Source organism: Galeopterus variegatus, unplaced genomic scaffold, assembly GCF_000696425.1.
Source record: "Galeopterus variegatus unplaced genomic scaffold, G_variegatus-3.0.2 Scaffold16314, whole genome shotgun sequence".
Classification (NCBI taxonomy): Eukaryota; Metazoa; Chordata; class Mammalia; order Dermoptera; family Cynocephalidae; genus Galeopterus; species Galeopterus variegatus.
Genome location: NW_007742425.1, coordinates 16,956 through 21,738, shown reverse-complemented (window position 1 = coordinate 21,738; position 4,783 = coordinate 16,956). Strand labels below are relative to the sequence as shown.

At 50.8% G+C, this 4,783-nt stretch overlaps 1 long non-coding RNA gene across 1 annotated transcript; it reads left to right on the top strand.

The window, feature by feature from the left end:
• Positions 1 to 891: 891 nt before the first annotated feature.
• Positions 892 to 4,212, top strand: LOC103582452. The gene is made up of 2 exons (XR_549754.1): positions 892 to 1,183; positions 3,835 to 4,212. It is a non-coding gene; the product is annotated as an uncharacterized LOC103582452 (long non-coding RNA).
• The last annotated feature ends 571 nt before the right edge of the window (positions 4,213 to 4,783 follow it).

Genomic DNA, 4,783 nt, shown 5'->3' with positions numbered 1-4,783 from the left:
ATCAGCTCCCTTCGTTGGCCAAGCTGCATCCGTGGGGTTGCCACGGTGTCCTCAGGTATAGACACCTCCCCTGACAGGAGGTCACCTGACATCCTGGCCAGTGACAGCAACTCATGCCGACTCTGACACCGCAGTGCCCAGAGACCGAGGAAACTGGGGAAAGATGAAAGGCTGGTTTCCAGTTTCTTAAAATGAACAGTTCTGTATTTTAAACTTAGTAAATTATACAGAGAGAGAGGTCAGGTTTATATCTTATGCCAGGCAGTTCTCAGGTTATTTATGCTTGGGTGGGCATTTGCTTTTAGATTGTTTCTTCTCAGAGAAATTAAGGACAGCTCCTCCCCACTGCACCCTTCACCAAAGCCCTTGTCTGTTCTCATCACTTTCTGGGTTATACTGTAATTGTTCCTGAATGGGGCTTATGTCCCCCAATAGGTTACAAACTGCCCATGGGTTGGAACCACATCACTTTCATCAGTGTCCACCGAGCACCAGCAGGAAGATTCAGGGAGGAGAGGTAGAGCACGGAGAGTGTTTGGGAAGCATCTTATAATATCCCCTAGCTGTGGAAGACAAACGCAGGTGTCATGCTGTAGTCAAGGCAGAGTTTAGCAGCTCAGTGAAACGGGCCATTCCTCCCGAGCAGTCAGTCATGATCAGGATTGAGTCCTGCTCCCTATTTGGTGATGACTGGGTGCTCTGTCCGGTTAGGACTTTCAGATTCCTGAGACTTGCATGTGTGTGTGTACATGTGAGGGAGACGGAATCATTAAGCAAGTGTCTGTAGGTGTTTGAGGATCTCAACAGCTTGCCTATAGTATTCAGTGCATGTGTATCAGAGTCTGAGAGGAAAAGCGCCATTAGATGTGACATGGGGCAGGGCAGGAGCATGGCTGGGGCATCCCGTGTGGTCTCGGCCTGCACGGGTCCTTTGGGCTCTGGCTGGGGATGGGGGCCTGGATGGGCAGCACCATAAGCCGTTTCTCTGCTCCTGGGCGGTGGCCCCACAGAAGGTGGGTGAGTCCCCTGCAATAACGGGGCCTTGTGCGGGAAGGTGTTTTTCAGAGGCATCACGGTGAACGCTGTGCGGGGCTTCCCCATGAGCGCTGCCATGTTCCTTGGGTACGAGCTTTCGCTGCAGGCCTTCCGCGGGGACCAGGCGGTGCCGAGCTCGTGAGTGCAGGTCAGTGTGCCTCCTGCCTGGCCAGACCACCTCCTGGAACTTGGAACTCTTCTTTGCTATGAGAACATTGTGGCCTTCTGAAATGCCCCTCTGTCATTTGCTTCACATCTCGACTGTGGGAGCTCTGCGGCTGGAGTTGCCACCTTCTCACCATCAGACAGCAGTTCTGGAATGCCCACCGGTGATTGCTGGTGTGCCCGGCCTCAGCACCTGAGTCGGCACAGGATTTGCCTGCATATAGCCAGCTCAGCTATCCGTTTTCCCAGTCAGCACTTCAACAGCCCGTGGAGAGAAGTGCTTTTAGCTTCAGTGTACCTAGGCCCAGAAGTCAGGACTCGAACCAGGGTGCCCGCCCCCTGCCCATAGTGGGCCCAAACTTCAGAGCCTGAGTCTGAGAGCCACGAACGGGCTCCCAAAGTCCAGAGGACAGGTCTCTGCCACCATTCCTTGCCTCCCACACCCCCTCTTTTTCATTTCTCGCTGTAGAAAGATCATTGCAGTCGGAGGGACCTTCTACAAACAGAAATCTGAGCAAGTGACTCCATGGCTCAAATGCCCTCAGTGGCTCCGCATTGCCCTCGAGATAAAGCCTGTCCTTAACCCTGCCTCCTTCTCCAGCCTCCACCCTGAGCTTCTCATCCTTCCTGTCACCCCGGGGCCTTGGCTCATGCTGTTCTCTCCGCCTGACGCCCTTCTCCTGCTCCTCCCCCTTGTCTGTGGCTTCACGAACTCTGTTGTCCAGTTGGTGTAGAGGTCTCCTCCAGGGGGCCTGCTTGGTCTCCCACTGGGATGAGTGTGCCTCACACCCCCCACTGCATCATGAACTGCCTGGTGCACAAGTGGCCGCTCAGCCACGTCATCCGAGGGGTGGGTGAGCGACCTACAATCTCCTCCCAGGGCCTCCGCTTCCTCCTCTTGCTTTTTCTCCCTGGTTTTTACTTCTCTGGCTCCAAAATGCTTACCTGCAAAGTTCAGAAGACACAGTGGGGTGAGTCGCTGAACTTTCTAGTCCACCAAGAAATAATTTTACTTCAATCTTGGTTACTACAGTTTCTCCCAAGAAACATGGTCTTCATCAGGAAGGTCTAGAAAACCTCCCTGTTGCCTCCCCTGTGGGCTGGCAGCGGTGTTTGGGGACAGCAAAGTCCTGCTGGGATGCGTGGGCAGTGCCAGATCCTGGATGACGGGAGAGGGCACAATCAGCCAGGCTGACTATGCTAGCCCTACAAGCTGGCTTTACATGCAGTACTTTTAGCTTGTTACTAAAGCACCGACTGCACAGATTTCCTGGTTTCCTGCCCCCCCCCTTTTTTTTTTCTAAAAGGAAAAGGGTAACAACACATTTTGTATAATCAAACATCTTGGGTAAAGAGTTACCACATTTGGGTGATGTCCACAGCAGGGGAGAGAAGTTGTCTTGTTCTTAAGCTGTGTTCAGATAGCAGCCCTTTCAGCAGATAAAAGTAACTTTAAAAAAAATCCTATAATTAAATCAATGCACTTTTATTGTAGATAACATAGAAAATACAAATACACAGAAAGAGCGAGATAAAAATACCTGTAATCACAAGACCTCGTTATTATTTTTCCAAGTGTTTTTACATGTATCACAGAATTGGGATCCTACTTTATACAATGTCTTCCAACCTTCTTTTCCTATTTAATAGTTCAGTATTATTTTTCCATGTCACTCAATCTTCAGCTACAGGATGGTTTTAATGCCCAAACCCCACAGGTCCCAGAGTGGCTGGACTCTTGCCAAGCCCGTCATATGCTGCCATTTGTGACCCCCTGTTGACTGGCTACTTCAGGAGAAGTTTCTAGCAGTTGATGCCTCCCTCATCATCTAGACCAAGGGCAGAGTGACGATGTCTAGTAGAGGACTAGGGGGCCCTACAGTTCCTAAGAAGTGGCAGATGGCAACTAGCTCCAGAGTCCCTGGGCACAGGTGGCAGGAACAACATGAGAACTGTTTCCATGTGCCTGCAGGGAATAGAGGACCCAGCTCCAAGCAGCATTTGCGTTCCTTCCATCACCACCAACAGAGCTCTCCCCCAGATCCACAAAGTCCCATGCAGGAAGATCACTTCTTTTCATTCATCCCTTAAGTTATTCCTTTCCCAGGCTACACATAGTAGTGACCCAAAGACAATTGGGAGACCAGTAAACACTGCATAAGGTAGTTGTTTTGTGATTTGGTTAATTTTATCTGTCCACGTAAAGAAACCAGAATCAGACAGTTCAAGGCAACCTTTGGTGGTGGAAGAGGGGTCCCAGCCCCTGGCTGGCGGCCAGCTCCTAGGCCCGTGGCATCCCAACCTGCCTGCCAGGACCCTGCGCCCAGAATCTTCCTGGAAAAGTGCTGGTCTGCCCTCTGCCCTGACATGCATGCTCAAACCTCATTGGCCTACTTTCAAATTCAGGAAAACTCATTTTCAAGGAGAGGAGATTCATTCTTCCTATGATCTCTGTTTTGAACATTTACAGATAGCTGCAAACAATGCTCATGCCCTTCATCCGTCTGTGCTCATGGCAACACTTTGCCCATTGGTGCTTCAAAAAATGGTCTCCAAATGGGTTGTATGACTCTGGAACTTGCTGACTACAACTCTGGTTAGATTAAGTTCTTATCGTTCCTCCTTTTTTCCCAGGGCCAGTGTCACCTGACCAGAGCCTCATCCCACTACAGGTTGATGCTGATGGCATCTCTGGAACTCATGGTGCTGAATTTACTGAAAAGAAGAAAGGAAACTTGCCACCCCGGGCTCTGCGCCAACCGCCCTGACCTGGGAATCCCTCCCTTCCCAAAGAAAGCACTCTCCTTGCTGGGCCTGCTGAGCTGCTGCCATGGAAGGAAGAAAGGGACCATCAGTCCATTGATTGCCATTTATTTCAGCACTGCCCTAGCTCCTGGCAAAAATGGGGTAAATTGGACCCTGCTCTCATGATCCTTGTAAACTCATTGGGAATTCCTGGAGGAGCTGGAGTTGGCTCTAAGTTTCCAAATAAAAGCATTGAAAACCTCTTCAGGGTGCTTATGTCTCAGATGCCTCTACCTGGCTTCCAAGAGGCACCTGGCCACCATCATTCCTATCGCAGGTCAGGCACCTGCAGGCGTCCCTTGCTCAGAGAGAAACCCGCTTCATGCAGGTGGGGAGAGGAACTGGGGGTGACAGTCTCACTCCTTTTTCCCCAGAGGCCTAGGGTGGGCAGGGGAGCACGTGTGGTTGAAATGGGCAGTGGAGGGAGGGAAAACTTTGCAGGAACCTTCTCACCCTGAGCAGTGACATGTATGCATGGTGATGTGCTTGAGAGGTGGTGGCCCTGAGCTTGGGTGGAGTGGGTGTTCTCTGGGTCTTACTTTCACATGGAGAACAAAAAAAGACAAAGCAAAATATGCTGTCCACAGCCCGGTTTCATTGTTCTACATTTTATTTCCTACTAGAACCATGTGGGAAGTCCATTGCTAGTTTGCTGATATGTGGCATGTGTCCACGGTGTCACTCCCAGCTCTGTGCCTTCAGCAGGCATCCCTACTCAGTCATAGAGCCCTTTCTTGATGAGCTGAATGTATCTTCGGAATCCTCAGCATAGCACCCC